Raw genomic sequence first — 20,794 nt, 5'->3', positions numbered from 1 at the left:
TTGTATTTTTTTAGTAGAGACGGAGTTTCACCGTGTTAGCCAGGATGGTCTCGATCTCCTGACCTCGTGATCCACCCGCCTCGGCCTCCCAAAGTGCCGGGATTACAGTCGTGAGCCACTGCGCCCAGCCAGAAATGGCCACTTCTTTCACATTCTCTTCGACCGCTTTCTGCAGTGACTGCCGTTTTCCTCCTCCCACACCTTTTTGTCTCCTAGGGTCGCATAGCCTTCCAAACAGACCTGCCTACAGCATTTTACCTGCAATTTTACACTCGTTTTAATAGAAAGGATGGCTTATTGTTCATGAGAAACGTGTACTGTTTTTAACCAGATGTGTAATATCTTCAGTATAACCTGGGTGTTGTGCAGTGGGAAGTTATGGAAAAAATCAGGACACATGGTTAGGTAGGGGCCCAGTGGCGTCAGACTTAGCTCTTCGTGACTGCCAGCTTCTTGGTTTAATAAGGATATTGGCTCCCTCTGTTCCTGGGGTTTCTGGGAAAAGATATGGAACTGATAGGAAGGTTTTATTGAACATGGCCCACTGATTTTACAAGCGGAGGTGCCTGAGATAAGCAGAAGGTGAGGCATGACCTCTGGCTGTGCATTATTTGTTCTGATATTACAGGGGCCAAGCATTCCATTTCCTTCTTTTTAAAGAGCTCTGATTTCCTCCCACATCTTCATGAAGATGGAAACAGTGCCCCCACTTACTTATCCTCAGGCCACACCTGTTCCCATTTATTCCATGAGTTCCTCCCGCACCCTTCTGGTTGATGTTGGTTGTGATGGTCGAGGTAATTGAATCTCACATTTGGCACCAGTTATTTCTGTTTCTCATCTCCCCCCTACCTTCAGTTAAACATCAGCTGCTATACTTAACTGTTCAAAGTACAGATGTTACCTGTGTTGGGTGTAATCAAAAGATTATCTCTTTTCCTCAAATGTAAAATGGGTGAGGACAGTTTCACCACACGTAGAGTCACTCCCCTAGCCAAAGTCCTTGCTATTGCAAAACTTTTTATTGTAAGAGAATTAAAGTCACTAGTGTGTCATCAACTAATGGTACTTACAGACACATTCCATATTTGTTTCTATAGACAGATCATAAGACAAACACTAGATTATTCCCAGTATGAGACCGTATTGAAAACGAGCAATTAGAGGCCACAGGTGAGTGCTGTCCTCCTCACACCTTCTTTGAACTCTTAAGCTTCTACCCTTTTAACCAGCCAGCCCTCTCCCCGAAACCTTCACTGAGGCTAGAAACAAACACAAAGAGACTATTTGAATTTTAGCGAATTTTATCTCTCTTTTCTGTTCTCTTGTGTAAAAATTAAATGGCCACAAACTACACCACTGGAGGAAAAAGGAAAGCTAAAAGGTCTATCAGCCTTCTGTATGTGATGCAGAGTTCAACTGAATGTAGCAAGGTACACACCCGCATTCTCCATGCCAGGACTTAGATATCATAAGCCATTATCTTGCTGGTTGTTGAAATGATAATGGGGCTTTATAGAGCACAAGGCAGTGTTTGTAAACAGCACTGTCCAGGTGAGATTAGAATCCGTATTTCAAAAATGAGGAGATGGAAACAGAGATATTGTGTATGTGGTCCAGGGTTAGCCAGTAATTAAATGGCAGAGCCAGAACTCACACCAGCGTTCCTTCCAGAATACCACAGCTGCCTCTGGAGCGGTTTTTGTTGTTCTTGTTGAATTTTGTGATGGAAGATTGTGATTTGTTTTTCCTGAACGCTTAATATGTTTTCTGCCTTGAACTGTCAGAATCTAAATTTAGAAACTCTCTCGTTTGGTATATTTCATGCCCATCTTTGTTCCATATAATTACAAAGATATCTTAGAGCTGGGTATAACCTTAAAGATTGTCAAGTCCAATCTTGTGGTTTTTCAAAGAAGAAAACCGGATTTAACAAAAATAAAGCAAGTACCTCATGTTGCTTCCCCAAATCTACTTCATTGGAGAATTACAGCTAAAAACGATGTTTAGATTATTGCTCCTTCTGTCATGTGGTCCCTTGAGAATTTGCCAAATGTATAAATCCAGTGACTTATTTTGATGTACTCTTTTGGTTTGAGGTCTGTGACAGCAAACATAACCTCCCTCAATCCCGGCCTCAAATACCTATGGACCTTCTGTTCTAACTGTAGCCGTTATTATAACTGTAGCCGTTATTATAGTGGCTAAAGTTCTAACTTCTGTTCTAACTGTGCTCCTGGTTCCATGACAAACAGAGCTTTACTTGTCTTATTCCTAACACAGTGCCCATAGCAGGCATACACAAAATGTGGTCAATATGTCAGATAAACATCGGAAAAAATGTGAGATGTCATTAGAAGTTCATTCAGCTACAAGAACAGAAAACCCTACTACGGCGGCTTAAACAAGTAAGGAGTTTGTTTTTCTGAGAACGAGAAGTCTGGAGGTGAGAAGGCTGGGGCTGGGAAAGGGGTTCCGATATGAACATCATCTGAGACAGGTGCCTTGTGTCTTCCCGCACCACCCTCCTTAGCATGGAGCTTTCATCCTCACTTCCCCAAGTTGCAGCAGAAAGACCAGCAGAGCATGCGCCAGAAGAGGCTTGTCTTGTCTTTTTTCTTTTTTCTTTTCTTTTCATTTCTTTTCTTTTCTCTCTTTTCTTTTCTCTCTCTGTCTCTCTCTCGTCTCTTTCTTTCTTTCGATACGGAGTCTCGCTCAGTGGCATGATCTCGGCTCACTGCAACCTCTGCTTCCCGGGTTCAAGTGATTCTCCTGCCTCAGCCTCCGAGTAGCTGGGATTACAAGCGTGCACCACCACGCCCAGCTAATTTTTGTATTTTTAGTAGAGACAGGATTTCACCATGTTGGTCAGGCTGGTCTTGAACTCCTGACCTTGTGATCTGCCCCCCCCCCCCCTTGGCCTCCCAAAGTGCTGGGATTACAGATGTGATCCACCACGCCTGGCCTGTCCTTCTTTATAATAAATAATAATAATAATAGCTTTTCTGGTAGCCCACCCCAAAAGACTTCTTACATGTCATTGGCCAGAACCATATCACATACACACTGCTAACGGTGAGGGAACCTGAGAGAATCTAGTGTTTTAGACGGACACGTTGCCAATACATCAAAATAAGAATTTTGGGCCAGGCACAGTGGCTCATGCCTGTAATTCCAGCACTTTGGGAGGTCAAGGCGAGTGGATCACCTGAGGTCAGGAGTTCAAGACCAGCCTGGCCAACATGGTGAAACCCCATCTCTACTAAAAACACAAAAAATCAGCCGGGTGTGCTAGCAGGCACCTACAGTCCCAGCTACTCAGGAGGCTGAGGCAGGAGAATCGCTTGAACCCAGGAGGCAAAGGTTGCAGTGAGCAGAGATCATGCCACTTGTACTCCAGCCCAGACAACAAGAGCGAAACTCCATCTCAAAAAATAATAATAATAACAAAATAGGAATTTTGTTAATAAGGCAGGGGGGAGAATGAACACTGGGTATGCAGCTAGCAGCATCTGCCATAGCGTGTTTTATGAGTCATAGATCCTGTCTCTAAAAAGGTTGTTATTTGTTTTGGTTTTTTGTTTGTTTTATAAAAAGCAATGGGTAATGCAGTGGGTCTAGGGGAACTTTTTTAAATGGTAGAGTGCAAGGACCACTCTGAGAACTGCTGATTATGTAGGTCTGGGCTGGGTCTATAAATCTCCATTATGGACTGGCACGCCAGGTCATCTGAGGGCAGGTGGTTGCGGGAATACATTTTGAGAAACACTGAATGTCAGGTAGTTTGGCAGAAGCGCCTTTATTTTATTTCCTTTAGCTTTTTGCCTCACTCCTCTTGAGGGTATTACTTTATTTTTTAATTTTCTACTTTGGTCAACATAAATCAATGTATAGTCTTAGAAGTCATTCATTGTAGAAGGTTTTTATTGAGTTTATACTGAGTATAGAACCCTAGCAGCAATTACTTTCAATGCTTTGGGTTGTGTTTTTCTGATATTACCATATCCTAAATAGCATGCAAATATGGGCCATTTCTTCTTCTCTTTTCCAGTTCTGGAGACATCTATTAACATCCTACCAAGAAGGATGAGAGTTTCACTCCTTTGCAACCCCACCCTCCCTCTCACCTTCACATCCCTTTAAGTTCCCAATATGGTTATATCTTAAATTTTTGATATGTCAGTGTTTGGTGTATATTATTATTCCCAACTAAGGCACATGATACACCATGATCTTCACATGTCCCTTCTTGACCAGTCTTTCCCCCCACCCCATGGAATGGGGTGTAGGGATTGCTACATTGTCTTTAGTTGTTTGTTTGAGAACTCATCACCAAGAAGTCATTTCCTGGAGCCAAGGAAACTCATGGGGGCCCTCTGAGTGCTGCTAATTGCATGGAGCTGTTGAGTGGGGAGGAAACGCCAGGCCGCCATCAAGAAGCATTTGGGGTAAACTTTCTAAGCACATCTGAAACGAGAGAGTCTAGAACCTCCATGGTCCCTGTCTGTTGTGATTTATTTTCTCATTTTAAATACATACGCACTTTTTTTTCTGTCTAGGCCATCTCTTGTGGAATACATGTGTACTTTCATACCCAATTATGTACAGTTTTTGTAATTTTACGCCTTTTTCTTAAAGAAGGTCCCAAAAGTGTCTAAGATTCAGGCCCCATGAGACGCGGTTGCTTTTTGAGCTTGTGCCCATTTAAGATGTCACTTTTCTTCCTTCACACTTGATTGCTGGTTTGGCTGGGTATGGGATATTAATCAGAAATCATTTCCTGTCCGAATTTTGAAAACATTGCTCTATTTTATTCTACTTTCTTATGGTGCTGTTGAGAAGCTGATGCCATTCTAATTCCTGATCCCTTGTATTTTGTTTTAATCTCTGGGCATTTGTAGGGTTTTCTTTATTGTCCATATTCTGATATTTCATGATGTTGTTATTTAATGTTGGGGTGGGATTTTTTGGCGGGGGGGATACAGGGAGGGATCTGTCACTGTCCTAGGTATTTTATAGGCTTTTTCAATCCAAAAATTACATCTTCAGTTCTGAGTGGTTTTCTTCTGTTATATAGTTTTCTCGTTCTTTCTTTCTGAAACTTACTTAGACTGAATCTGAAAATGGGATCTCTTGGATGTGTCCTGTAATTTTATCTTTTTTATTTTAAAGAAGTCCCATTTTTTTTAGTTCTAATAAATCTTCCAACACTACTATTAAATGTTTACATTCTACCATTATATTTTTAATTCTCAGGAGCTTTTATTGGCGAGAGGTGTGGTCTTCTAAATGGTTTTTACAGTATCCTGTTCTCATTTCATGAATGCAGTATCTTTTATTTCTCTGAGAATATTAACTCAGTACTTTTTTCACATTTTAAAGTTTCTTCTCTTATTTCTCTGAGAATATTAACTCAGTACTTTTTCTACATTTTAAGAGTTTTCTTCAGCTACCTACAATGTATGTCTATTTTCAAAGTGACTTTTCATGTTGCTTTTGGCCTGCCTTTCACGTTGGAAGCTTTAGTCACATGTACATGTTTAGGAATGGTGTGTGTCATCTGTGAGCATGGCTTGTAGGTTGGCTGGCTTCATTGTAGGGTGGTTAGGCAGAGAAGGCCTTTTTGATGGCTTATCATCGTCTGTCTCTAGTGCTTTCTAGTACATATAATGGGTGTCTCTGTAGAAAGATCTCACTTCTAGCCATTTATTCCTGTTTGAGAAAAGTCACTTAATAACTTAGATGTATTTATTATGTCATCTGCTTAACAGCAGAGGTTCTTGTTGTAAGGTGGACAAGTGAAAGTCTAGGATTCAAAATGGGAAATGTGTCCTTGACTCTGCCTCCACTTTGAAGTTGCTGATGTTCTCCATGTTTTCTTTTCTACTGAAAAAGCTCTGAGAGACTAGGGAATGAAAATTCTTTGAATACATGTACAACTAATTTACTTTTTGATAACCATTTGCAAAATATGGATTATATTGGGAAAACTTTTTTTTTTTTTTTTTTGAGACAGAGTCTCGCTCTGTCGCACGATCTTGGCTCACTGCAAGCTCCGCCCCCCGGGTTCAAGCAATTCTCCTGCCTCAGCCTCCTGAGTAGCTGGGATTACAGGCACCTGCCACCACACCCAGCTAATTTTTGTATTTTTAGTAGAAACAGGGTTTCACCATGTTGGTCAGGCTGGTCTCGAACCCCTGACCTTGTGATCCACACACCTCAGCCTCCCAAAGTGCTGGGATTACAGGCATGAGCCACCGCACCCAGCCTGGGAAAATATTTTTCTAATACCTCTAGAATTTGGGACAGAATTTCTGCCCTTGAAGGTCACCCTCCAAATCCATGCAATTTTTCCCTTGTGCAGCCCCACAGTGATCATCAAAACTTGGAGCAGATTCATCTTTTTTATTTTTTTCCTGGGAAAGGTTTAGATCACGTGAAGGGCACAGATACTATGTTTGATAGGAATAGTTCCTGCTTTAGCTTCCTAAGGCCTCTCACTTGGAAAGCCTGCCCATTAGACCCTGATTTTTTGCTGTTAGCTTTTCCTTCTTAGGCGACTTCCAAAAAGACTGCAAACTCCCTGACACCACGGGTCCACGCTTGTCACCTCTGCAACTCCATCGCCCAGAACAGTGCCTTATGCATAATAGGCACTTGATAAATGTTAGTTGACTTAAATTGACCCTATTATCTGTTTTAAACTAGCCCTTCCTACCTGTCCCTTTGCTATTTCCTGTTTCTCTTACATCTTTTTATGTCACCACCTCTTGGATGATGCTACCTCATTCTCAAATCTGATGGTATGGAATAGCTATAAGAAAACAAACTTGAAAGATCTCTAACTACTAGGACTCTAAGCAGAATTTCCAGGATTGAAAACTCCCCATATCACCTTACTAAATATCTAATTATTTCTTAGGTTATCACCAACCACCCTGCATGGAGTCCCTCCTGAGCCACAGTTCAGTTTGGATTATTTTTTTCCTCATGTTCCATCCCTTGACTGTAGTGCCCTTCCCTTCCTTCCAGTGTCTTTGATCAGCCTCCACTTTGATCCAGAGCTTCTCTTTGATCTGTTCTAATGGTCGTTTTTCTGCCTCCTCCCCTACATTGATCTACAATCTGGCATATTTTATACATTATACACAGCACATTGTTGCGCTAATTTCAGAATACCTACCTGTCAATCAGACGTCTTTTCAAACCTCACTCAGACCCACGATGAAAGTCCCTCTCTTCTGGCCACTACTGAGATAGCTCCTGCTTTGGTCTCACTGGGGCTGTTCATTTCTCTATAGGAGGCTCTAGAACAGTAACTAAACTACAGTGCAAAACAGTGATCTATAGATTACTGTTTCTCAATCGTCAGCACTAACAATAGAATCTAAACTCCCAGGGACCTGGAGACTTGGCTGAGAACAGCCTGACATAAGTGCAGTCTCTCTTAATACTAAAAAATATATGCTACCCCAAAATATGTCTGTATCTGTTTTAAAATGAAAATCATTTTTCCAGAATCTTTAGGTGAAATTGATACTCCAGGATTATGTTCGTCTTGTGATTTCAGATATCATCTGGGGGGAGGGGATTCGCACATACGCCAGTCTGTGAGACACAGTAGTAGAAATCAAAGGACTTACCTAGCTCTAAGAATTGGATGAAAATAGTGACGGTACCAACAATTTTACCAATGGCTAGATTTAGGAGATGGTCTTCTCTTGATTCAAGATTAAGGCTAAGCTGCATCAGTTCAGTTCAGTTTAAGAACTATTATTATATATCAAGCTTGTGCTAGTTTTTGATGGAGATGATAAGGTCTCTGCTCTTGAAGATTCTGTAGGCTAATGGGCAAGACATACGTCACTATATAATTTTAATATAACATGGTAAGTGATAAAAAATCACGGTATGTATGAGGTCCTTTGAAACAGAGGTGGGGCACTTAGCCCAGCCTAGAGATTCGCAGAGGCTTCCTGGAGGAGATAAGGCCTAAATATGGAAACCAAGTAAGAGGAATGAAAAGGATGTGCAATTTAGAGGGGACAACATGAGCAAAGGGGACACTGTCAGGTTCACAGTGGGGAGAATTGGGAGGTGACAACATGAGCAAAGGGGACACTGTCAGGTTCACAGTGGGGAGAATTGGGAGGTGACGCTGGAGAGGAGCCACATTCAGGTATACCCAATGCAAAGGGATGTGGACCCCTCCACAGGCTGCTGGTTAGCCAGTGGAACATTTTCCATCTTCCAGTAGTGTAGTCAGATGTACACAGAAGGTGGATGACTGGCTGCGGGGTGGAAGAAGAATTCATGGACAGCAGGACTACAGGCCTCGCAGTGTTTAGGAAAAAGACAATGAGAGACCAAATGAGATCAATGCTACAGGCACAGAAGGGAAAGAGAAAATACCAGGATACTTGGGGAAGCGAATTTAGCAGACTTTTGATGTCTTTGGGGGCAATGGTGAGGGGAGAAGAGAGTCCAGAATGACTCCCAGGATTCTGGCTTTCTGGGTGACTGGACATTCAGCCATTACCCAAGTTTGGGATATGAGAAGAGAAGCCGATTTGGTGGGGAAAGAAGATGGTGAATTCAGTCTTGGAAATACTGACTTGAGGTGTCTAAGAAACATCTGCATGCTTATGTGCATGTCTGTCTACTCAGCAGGTTGTTGGATCTATGAGTCTGAGCCTTAGAGACAAGGTCAGAGCTGGAGATGAAGTTGTGGGAGTCACCAGTGTGCACGCGGTGATTAATCCACGGGTGTGCGTGAGAGTTCCTGCAAGGGGTAGAGGAAATGGAAGTAAGGGCTTATGCAAGGAGGACTGTTGAGTAAAGTGGGAGGCCCAGCCTCTGCCTGTTCACTAATGTCAGTGCTGAACAAGCTCACTGGCAGTGGATGCTGAGGGAAGGAAGGAAGGAGTCTGTAAGCTTGAGCACTTTTTCTAAGAGGTGGAGAAGGCAGAGAGCCCAAGCCTTGAAGAAATGTTCCTTAGTGGCCTGGCATCTCGGAAATTTGACTCCATGACTTTGGAGAGATCTTTCCATTATTTTCCTTGAGCACCCAGAAAGAGAATTCTGAACGAAATGTATTCTTTCACATGGCTGAGTTAAGGATAGTGTTGGCTGGGCACGGTGGCTCACACTTGTAATCCCAGCACTTTGGGAGGCCAAGGCGGGCGGATCACGACGTCAGGAGATCAAGACCACGGTGAAACCCCGTCTCTACTAAAAACACAAAAAAATTAGCCGGGTGTGGTGGCGGGCGCCTGTAGTCCCAGCTACTCGGAGAGGCTGAGGCAGGAGAATGGCGTGAACCCAGGAGGCGGAGCTTGCAGTGAGCCGAGATTGCGCCACTGCACTCCAGCCTGGGCGACAGACAGAACGAGACTCCGCCTCAAAAAAAAAAAAAAAATGGATAGTGTTAATTACTGAAATATATGTAAGTTTTTTTTTTTTCTGGTTGTTTGAAAACTAAGCCCACCTTTGAAGTCAAGCGATGTCCTTTCACTCTCATGTGTGCTGAGGGGCAACTGGTAACTGCTTCTTTGTAGGTCATGCCATAGCCTTAGTTTCACCCTCCCTTCGCCATGACTAAAACTTGCTCCAACTTCTGCATTTCGTTTTTGTGATGTATTAATGAGGAGCAAAGACGTAAAGGGATTTCAGAATTTGGAGGAGCCATGGAGAGTCCCTCTTCCAAACTCCCTATTTAACAAATAAAGAGACCGGGTGCAGTGGCTCACACCTGTAATCTCAGCACTTTGGGAGGCTGAGGCGGGTGGATCACGAGGTCAGGAGATCGAGACCATCCTGGCTAACATGGTGAAACCCTGTGCCTACTAAAAATACAAAAAATCAGCTGGGTGTGGTGGGGGCACCTGTAGTCCCAGCTACTCACGAGGCTGAGGCAGGAGGATCACTTGAACCCCGGGGGGCGGAGGTTGCAGTGAGTTGAGATCACGCCACTGCACTCCAGCCTGGGTGACAGAGTGAGACCTTGTCTCAAAAAAAAAGAAAAGGTATTATAATCTTATGGGGCCACCATCATACATGCCGTCTGTCATTAACCAAAATGTCATTATGCGGCACCTGACCGTATACAGCTCTCTACTAGATTATAAACTCCTTGCAGATAAAACTATTCATTTTATCATTATCCATTATATGATTTCCTTAGCACCCAGAAGAATCCTGTATTTAATTGGCTCGTATGGAAATTTTAGAAAGAGAGAGACAGCAGGGCTGAGACTATCTTCTGCTCAGGAACCAAAATGAGGTGGGAGGTAACAGAGTTCTTTTTCATAGTAATTGTATTCCATATCATGGTGAAATCATGCCAGAACAAGCTTCAGACTCTTTCTGGTCTTACTCCTTCTGACCGTGCTGTTCCAAAGAACCTCCCACACAGGAAATAACAATGATGGCAGTCGCTGTCAAATTCTAAAGACGGGGATAGACTCTGGACCTCCTCAGGACCCTGAGCCCACTGTAGAGCAGGGATGTGACTTAACTGAAGTTCAGGACTGTGGCCACAGTCACATCCACCTGTGAGCAATGGAGGACTTTCAACACGGAACCCTTTGCTTCCCCTGCATTGTGTTACTAAGCAGCTCATAGAACGCCAAGAGGTATTAACCTTGTTATTTGCAGAGTTACAAAAAGCTGAGTCAGGTAGGTTTGGCTGTATTCCAAAGCAAACCCAGACCAGAAGCCACCTGAGAGTTCCTGCTGGCAAGGACAGATTCAGAATTTATAAAAACAATGAAAATAATATTCTATGATCACCCTATAACCTACTTCCTTACTGACCAAACACACGTCTCATTCCCATTAAAAAGTTATGCTCAGCCACTGCCCTCTCTAGGATTATGTGATGTTAAACAGTAATTCTGCCCATTTAGGGTCAGCTACTCAAAAGCAAAGAACGGCAATTTTAGGTCAAAATATATTCTAGGAGAGAAGCCCAAGTCTCTCCCCTATTATTGCAGGAATAGTGTACCAGCACCAGACTAGAGAGGAAGCTAACACTTATTAAACATGTATTCTAGTCAGCTGCTAGACATTTTCAGGTAAGCCTCACAGGATCCCTCCAAGGTGGTATTAATGTCCCTGTTTTAGAAGGAGGAGTACTGAGATTCAGTGACATTAGAGGACTTGTCCAAGGTCTTACCAGTAAAAGTGGCAAAACCAGGATTGAACTTAGGTCTGACACTACATAGCTCATATTCGATTATGTGACTATATTCCTCCTTAAAGGAAAATTTAGGAATTCGGTTTCCTTTAGGAAGATGTAGGAAATAGAATGTACTGAAACTAAGATAACAGTTGACTTAAGTCTTTTCTAACTCAGCCTTCCGCAGGCGCATGTGTGAGTTAGTTTCTGTCCTTTCCCTGAGACTCTTGGGCACATAAGACCATAATGTCTGTTTGATTTTACTTTTAAGTATATTCTTTTGGTCAGTCCCAGTCTAACAAAATTTTAAGATTTAATGCATTCTATCCATGCAAGAGAATTACATGTGGTTTTGCTTGTTAAAGAAAGTGGAAATGATATAGGGTAAAGAGAGTAAGTGACATTATCTAGTTCACTCCCACCATATGGACGATTAGCTGCAACTGCCTGTCTGCCTTTGCATGTGTTATTTGCTCTGACTAGAACTCTGCCCACACTACCTGACTAATGCCTGTGTGTTTTTCCAGGAAGTTTCATGACACTACCCTCTATAATCTTTCTCCTATTTCCTCCAGGCTGAATAGGAATCCTCCCTTTGTTTTCATTATTATGAGTGTTCTCTGTATACTCTAGTAAATTATTTTTATACGAATCATAATAGTTTAATTAATCAGTCTTCTGATTCACAGTTTGAGCTGGTTATAGACAAGGTCCCCTTCTGTAAAGAGTTGATGAAATCTGCTTTTAAGAGTAGAAGGATAGACAAGATGCCAAGACAATTCAACAGGGAAAAAGAACAGTCTTATTAACAAATGGCTGGGACACTTGGATATTCACACGTGAAAGAATAAAGTTGGATCCCTACCTCACACCGTATACAAAAGTTAAGTCAAAATAGATCAGAGGTTAGGTGCAGTGGTTCACACCTGTAATCCCAGCACTTTGGGAAGCCAAGGCTGAATCACCTGAGGTTAGCAGTTCTAGACCAGCCTGGCCAACATGGTGAAACCTTGTCTCTATTTAAAATACAAAATTAGCCAGGTGTAGTGGTGCATGCCTGTAATCCCAGCTACTCAGGAGGCTGAGGCAGGAGAATCGCTTGAACCTGGGAGGCGAAGGTTGCAGTGAGCCAAGATTGCGCCATTGCACTCCAGCCTGCGAGACAAGAGCAAAATTCAGTCTCAAAAAATAAATAAATAAATAGACACATAAATATAAGAGCTAAAACTATACAATTCTTAGAAGAAAACATAGAAGCGAGTTTTCTGACCTTTGGTTAAGCAGTGGTTTCTTGGATATAACATCAAAAGCACAAACAAAAGAAAAAAAAACAGATAAATTGGACTTCATCAAAATTACAAGCTTCTGTATTTCAAGGACAGCATCAAGAAAAGACAACTCACAGGCCAGGCGCGGTGGCTCACACTTGTAATCCCAGCACTTTGGGAGGCCGAGGCAGGCGGATCACGAGGTCAGGAGGTCGAGACCATGGTGAAACCCCGTCTCTACTAAAAATACAAAAAATTAGCCAGGCGTGGTAGCGAGCACCTGTAGTCCCAGCTACTCGGAGAGGCTGAGACAGGAGAATGGCGTGAACCCGGGAGGCAGAGCTTGCAGTGGGCCAAGATTGCGCCACTGCACTCTAGCCTGGGTGACAGAGCGAGACTCTGTCTCAAGAAAAAGAAAAGACAACTCACAGAATGGGAGAAAATATTTGCAAATAATATATCTGATAAGAAACCTGTATCTAGAATAAAGAACTAGTACAACTCAATAATAGACAAGTAATCCAATTAAAATGGGCAATGTATTTGAGTAGGCATTTCTCCATGTGCCCAATAAGCACATGAAAAGATGCTCAACATCACTAATCATTAGGGAAACAAAACAACAAAATACCACGTCATACCCACTAGAATGGCTAAATGAAAAAAGACATAACAAGTGTTGACAAAGATGTGAAGAAACTGGAACTCTCATACATTGCTGGTGGGATTGTGAAAGGGTCTAGCCACTTTTGAAAAGTCTGACAGTTTCTCAAAATGTTAAACATAGAGTTACCATCTGACCAAGTATTCCACTCCTAGGTATACAGTCATCACCCTTTATGTGCAGGGGATATGTTCCAAGACCCCCAGTGGATTGCTAAAACCATGGATAGTTAGTTCCAACCTTATATACGCTGTGTTTTTTCCTAGATGTATATACCTATGATAAAGTTTATATAAATTAGGTATAGTAAGAGATTAACAATAATAGTAGGACTATATTAGAACTATATGTGTACTAGAACAGTTACAACAATATACTGCTCACAATTTCATGGATGAAGATTCATTTTTACTGTAGATCTTAGCAACCTCAGCATACTATTTTTTTCTTTCCTTATTAAGAACTTTCATGTTTCCACTTAAAACACTTGACAACTTCTCTTTGACATATTCAAACTGCCAGCATCACTACTTTTTCATTTTGGAGCCATTAGGTAAAATAAGGGTTAGGTGAACACAAGCACTATGATACCATGACAGTCAACCTGATAATCCAGACAGCTTACTAAGTGACTAATGGTTATGCTGGAGAAAGCAATGATTCATATCCAGGGTGGGATGGCATGAAATTTCCTTATGCTACTCAGAATGGTGTGCAATTTAAATTTTCTAAATTATTTGTTTCTTGAAGTTTCGATTTAATGGTCTTGGACCACAGTTGACTGAAGGTAACTGAAACTGCAGAAAGCAAATCCATGGATAAGGGGAGACTACTGCATATCCAAGACAAATGAAAACATCTGTACACACAAAAACATGCAATTATTCACAGCATCATTATTCATAACAATTCAAACGTCCATCTACTAACAAGTGAATAAACAAAATGTGACACATCCATACAATGGAATATTATTTGGCCATAAAAAGGAATCAAGTGGCTGGGCATGGTGGGCCACACCTGTAATCCCAGCACTTTGGGAGTCCAAGGCAGGCAGATCACGAGGTCACCAGTTGGAGATCAGCCTGGCCAATATAGTGAAACCCCATCTCTACTATAAATATAAAAATTAGCCAGGCATACTGGCGGGAGCCTGTAATCCCAGCTACTCGGGAGGCTGAGGCAGGATAATCTCTTGAACCCGAGAGGTAGAGGCTGCAGTGAGCCGAGAGCACACCATCGCACTCCAGCCTGGGTGACAGAGCCAGATTCTGTCTCAAAAACAAAAACAAAAAGCCCGGCGCCATGGCTCACGCCTGTAATCCCAGCACTTTGGGAGGCCGAGGCGGGTGGATCACGAGGTCAGGAAATCAAGACCATCCTGGCTAACACGGTGAAAGCCCGTCTCTACTAAAAATACAAAAAATTAGCCAGGCATGGTGGCAGGCACCTGTAGTCCCAGCTACTCGGGAGGCTGAGGCAGGAGAATGACATGAACCCGGGAGGTGGAGCTTGCAGTGAGCCAAGATCACACCACTGCACTCCAGCCTGGGCAACAGACCGAGACTCTGTCTCAAATAAATAAACAAATAAAGGAATGAAGTGCTGATACATGCTATACCATGGATGAATCTTGAAAACATTATGCTGAGGGAAAGAGGCTGCATCTTGTATGATTTAATTTATATAAACTGTCCAAATTAGGCAAATCCACAGAGACGGAAAGCATATTAGTGATTGCCAGGGGCTTAGGGGGGCTGGCGGGAAAAGGGAATGACCATCAATGTGTATGGGATTTCTTTGGGGGTTGGTAAAAGCATTTTAAAATTGAATGGTTGTAATGTTATATAAAATTAGTTAGCAATAATGGTTGCACAACTGTTAGTAAACCAAAAAATACCAAATTAAACACCTTAAAAGGGTAAATTTTATGATATGTAAATTATATGTCAATAAGAGTGGGGTTTTTTTAAGTAGAAGAGTAATGGCAAGAAAGTACGGAGAACCATCTTAGGGTGACTTTCAGAGCCATCAGGAAAAACTGTCACAGAAATAAAAAGTAAAAAAACTTAGTAAGGTTGCTGAAATCTTTGTAGCTTTTTATACACCTGGGAGTTATTTTTTGTAGTGATTTAGTAATTAAATCTATAAAAGGAAATGTAAGTGTTAATTGGCCCGGCCTGGTGGCTCACACCTGTAATCCCAGCACTTTGGGAGGCCGAGGCAGGTGGATCACCTGAGGGTCAGGAGTTTGAGACCAGCCTGGCCAACATGGTGAAACCCCATACCTACTAAAAATACAAAAATTACCCGGGTGTGGTGGCGCACTTGTAGTCCCAGCTACTTGGGAGGCTGAGGCCAGAGAGTTGCTGGAACCCGAGAGGCGGAGGCTGCAGTGAGTTGAGGTTGTGCCACTGCACCCCAGCCTGGGCGACAGAGGGAGACTCTGTCTCAAAAAATAAACAGAAAAATTAAAAAATAAAAGGAAATGTAAGTGTGAATTGATGAATGGATAAATAACATATGGTGTTATGGGCAGAATTTTGTCCCCCCCACCTCCAAGTGTATATGTTGAAGTCCTCACCTCCAGTGCCTCAGAATATGCCTGTGTTTGGAGACAGGGTCTTTAAAGAAGTAATCGAGTTAAAATGAGGTCATTAGGACAGTAATCCAGTATGACTGGTATCCTTATAAGAGGAACTTTAGGGCCAGGCACAGTGACTCACACCCGTAATCCCAGCACTTTGGGAGGCCGAGGCGGGTGTATCACCTGAGCTCAGGAGTTCCAGACCAGCCTGGCCAACATGGTGAAACCCCGTCTCTACTAAAAATACAAAAAAAATTAGCCGGGCGTGGTGGCGGACACCTGTAATCCCAGCTACTCAGGAGGCTGAGGCAGGAGAATCACTTGAAACCAGGAGGCGGAGGTTGCAGTGAGCCAAAATTGTGCCACTGCACTCCAGCCTGGGCAACAAGAGCGAACCTCTGTCTGAAAAAAAAAAAAAGGAACTTTAGACACAGACACACACAGAAAGAAGACCATGTGAAGACACAGGGCAAAGGCGGTCATCTGCAAGCCCAGGAGAGAGGCCTCAGAAGAAACCCATTCTGCCAACGCATTGGTCTCAGACTTCTAGCTTCCAGAACTGTTAGAAGATAAATGGCTGTTGTTTAAGTCCCCCAGTCTGTGGGACTTTGTTACAGCAGCCCTGGCAACCAGTACAGATTTGGGTACCAAGAAATATCGTGCTGTGAGCAGACGTGGCTTTGGAACTAAACAGTGAGTAAGGGCTGGAAGAGTTTGGAGGTGCATGTTGGAAAAGGTCTAAATTGCTTTAAAGAGACTGTTGATAGAAATGTAGACGTTAGCCGGGCACGGTGGCTCACGCCTGTAATCTCAGCACTTTGGGAGGCCGAGGCGGGTGGATCACTTGAGGTCAGGAGTTCGAGACCAGCCTGGCAAACATGGTGAAACCCCGTCTCTACTAAAAATACAAAAATTAGCTGGGCGTGGTGGCGTGCGCCTGTAATCCCAGCTACTCGGGAGGCTGAGGCAGAAGAATTGCTTGAACCTGGGAGACGGAGGTTGCAGTGAGCTGAGATCATGCCACCACAATCCAGCCTGGGCAATAGAGCGAGACTCAGTCTCAAAGGAAAAAAAAACAACAGAAATGTGGACATTGAAGGTGATTCCAGTGAGGACTGAGAAAGAAAAGAACAGAGCTGTAGAGAAAGCATCTATCAGCCAGGCACCGTGGCTCATGCCTGTAATCCCAGCACTTTGGGAGGCCAAGACAGGTGGATCACCTGAGGTCAGGAGTTCAAGACCAGCCTGGCCAACATGGTGAAACCCCATCTCTACTAAAATACAAAAATTAGCCAGGTGTGGTGGCATGTACCTGTAGTCCCGGCTACTCGGGGAGCTGAGGCAAGATAATTGCTTGAGCCCGGGAGGCAGAGGTTGCAGTGAGCCAAGATCATGCCACTGCACTCCAGCCTGGGTGACAGAGAGAGACTCCGTCTCCACAAAAAAAAAAAAAAAAAAAAAGGGAGAGAGAGAGAGAAAGCGAAGCGTCTGTCATCTTAGAGAATACATGTATCATCATGAACAGCATGTTGGTTGAAATATGAACGTTAAAGGTACTTCTGGTGAGATCTTGGACAGAAATGAGGAACACGGTATTAGAAACTAGAAGAAAGATGGACCTTGTTATAAAGTGGCAAAGAAATTTGTTGAATTGGATTCTCATGTTTCATGGAAAGCAGAACTTATAAATGATGAACTTGGATATTTAGCTGAAGAGATTTCTAAGCAAAGTACTGAAGGTGGCCTGATTTCTTCTTGCTGCTCATAGTAAAATATGAGAGGAGAGAGATAAGCTAAAAAAGGAATTTTTAAGAAAAAAAGGAACCAAAACTTGAAGATTTGGAAAATTCTCAGTCTATCCATTCTACAAAAAATGAGAAAACACATTCTGGAGAAAAGACCAAGGGTGTGGCTGAACCCCCATCTGAAAAGATGGCCAATGTGATGCATGGATACAGTCAACCAACTCAGCAAGTCGGGAACAGAGATGTGGTTTGCCCAGGAACATCTGTGGAGGGCTCTCTTGTCAAGTGGCCTCGCCCCGTATGGATTGCACAGGAGGCCAACAAGGTTTTTGAGAATTTATACCAGCAGACATTGCCAGTTTGGACCAAAGGAGACAGAAATAGGAAGAAATGAAGGAAGATTGTCAGACTTCTGGAATTCTGCAGGATCAGCCAGTACAGCGATACGGCTGTGATCATGAGTTATCCTTAAAGGAAACGGAAGAATGACCCTGAAACCAGTTCAGCGATCTGCCAGGCTGCTACTGCCACCTTGGGCCCAGGGCACACAAATTCAGGGGCAGGACTGGTGCCATTTCCTTGGTTTCAGCAGGCCACGATGCCCCAGCGCAGGACCAAGGGGTGGGGCCACCTTTTAGGGTAGAGGAATCAGGGTGATGGCCCTGGAAGGCAGGGCCACCCTATGGACCCAGACAACAGAACACTGAGCCAAAGAGGATTATTCTCAAGCCCTGGAATTGGGCTGGGTGCGGTAGCTCACGCCTGTAATCCCAACACTTTGGGAAGTTGAGGCAGGTGGATGACCTGAGTGAGATCAGGAGCTGGAGACCAGCCTGGGCAACGTGGTGAAATCCCGTCTCTACTAAAAATACAAAAAATAGCCTTGCATGGTGGCTCATGCCTGTAATCCCAGCTACTTGGAAGGCTAAGGCAGGAGAATCACTTGAACCCAGGAGGCAGAGGCTGGAGTGAGCTGAGATCGTGCCATTGCACTCCAGCCTGGGTGACAAGGGTGAAACTCCGTCTCAAAAAAAAAACGGAATTTGCCCTACCAGGTTCCAGGACAGGAGATCCATGACCACTTTCTTCTTTCCAATGTCCTGCTTTTAAACTAGAAATGTCTATGCTCTGCCTGTCCTGTTTGGGAAGCAGATAATTTCTTGTCTGGTCATAAAGGTTCACAGCTGGAGAAGAATTTTGCCTCAGGATGAACCATACCTCAAATCTCACCCACACCTGGTTTAGACGATACTTACATGAGATTTTGGACTTAACAGTTGATGCTGGTCCGGGTTAAGACTTTTGGCACTGTTGGGATGGGGATGAGTGTATTTCGCATATGAGAAGGACATGGATTTTCAGGGAGCAGAGGTCAGGGTGTTATGGGTTGAGCTGCGCTCTCTCCAAATTCAAATGTTGAAGTATCTCCCAGTACCTCAGGATGTGACTCTTTCAAGATAAGATCTTTAAAGAATTAAATTAAAATGAGATCATTAGGGTGGGGCCCAAATACAGTATGAGTAATGTCCTCATAAGAACACAGATACGGCCAGGCGCAGTGGCTCACGCTTGTAATCCCAGCACTTTGGGAGGCTGAGGCGGGCGGATCACGAGGTCAGGAGATCGAGACCATGGTGAAACCCCGTCTCTACTAAAAATACAAAGAAAATTGGCCGGGCGTGGTGGCGGGCGCCTGTAGTCCCAGCTACTCGGAGGCTGAGGCAGGAGAATGGCGTGAACCCGGGAGGCGGAGCTTACAGTGAGCCGAGATTGCGCCACTGCCCTCCAGCCTGGGCGACAGAGCAAGACTCCGTCTCAAAAAAAAAGAAAAAAAAAAAGAACACAGATACACACAAGAGGACAACCATGTGAGGACACTGAGAGAAGATGGCCATCTCCAAGCCAAGGAGAGAGGCCTCCAGAACTGAGAATATAAATGATTGTTTAATCTGCCCAGTCTGTGGTACTGTGTTACCAGCCCTAGCAACCAGTATATGTGGTTTACCCACACAATGAAATACTATTCAGCCATCAAAAGGACTCAGTGGTGATTCATGCTTACAACATGGAGAAACCTGGGAAACACCGTGCCAACAGAAAGGGCCAGTCACAAAAGGCCACATATAATTCAATTTATGAATTGAAAGGCAAACTTGTAGAAATGTAAAATTGACTGGTGGCTGCCTGCTGGACACCCTGCAATGCACAGGACAGCCCCACAATGAAGACCCCTGTGGCCCAGAGTATCAGCAATGCCGAGGCTGTGAGATCCTGCTCTCGCCCAGGCCTGCTTCCCAAAGCCCTTTAGTCCTGAAGGGAGAAGAGAACAGGCTGCCTTCTTTCTTTGTTATTGAAATCTCACTTACTCCCTCTTAGAGCATGCTCTTCTCCCTTTAAGACCAACCCAGGCTGGTCTCTACCACGTGTAGATAGGGCTGGGGAAGGAGAAGACTGGTGAGAGTGAGGGGTTTCTTTTTCTTTTCTTTTTTTTCTTTCCTTTTTTTTTGTTTTTTTTTTTGTTGTTTTGAGACGGAGTCTTGCTCTGTCTCCCAGGCTGGAGTGCAGTGGTGCGATCTCAGATCACTGCAACCTCTGCTTCCCGGGTTCAAGAGATTCTCCTGCCTCAGCCTCCTGAGTAGCTGGGATTACAGGTGCCCACCACCATGCCCGGCTAATTGTTATATTTTTAGTAAGAGACAGGGTTTCACTATGTTGGCCAGGCTGGTCTTGAACTCTTGGCCTCAGGCAATCTGCCCGCCTTGGCCTCCCAAAGTGCTGGGATTACAGGCATGAGCCACCGCGCTGGGCTTTTTTTTGAGACAGGGTCTCCTCTGTTGCCCAGGCTGGAGCGCAGTGGCATAATCATGGCTCACTGCAGCCTCAGCCTCCCGAGTAGCTGGGACTACAGGTGCCCGCCATCATGCCCAGCTAATTTTTGCATTTTTAGTAGAGATGGGGTTTCACCATATTGGCCAGCCTGGTCTCGAATTCCTGACCTCAGATGATCCGCCCACCTCAGCCTCCCAAAGTGCTGGGATTACAGGCGTGAGCCACCGTGTGCAGCCCCCAGGCTAGTCTTAAAGGGAGAAGAACATAATCTAAGAGGGAGTTAAGTGGGATTTAAATAACAGAAAGAAGGCAGCCTGCTGTGTTCTCCCTTCAGGACTTAAAGGGCCTTGGGAAGCAGGCCTGGGTGAGAGCAGGATCTCACAGCCTCGGCATTGCTGATACTCTGGGCCACAAGAGTCTTGGTTGTGGGGCCGTCCTGTGCTTTGGAAGATGTTCAGCAGTGTCCCTGGTCTCCACCCAGAGAAGCCAGATCGCCACCACCAGTCCCCGTTGTGAGCCATT

The sequence above is a fragment of the Nomascus leucogenys genome, chromosome 15, assembly GCF_006542625.1.
Source record: "Nomascus leucogenys isolate Asia chromosome 15, Asia_NLE_v1, whole genome shotgun sequence".
Classification (NCBI taxonomy): Eukaryota; Metazoa; Chordata; class Mammalia; order Primates; family Hylobatidae; genus Nomascus; species Nomascus leucogenys.
Note: the sequence above shows the minus strand (reverse complement) of the source record.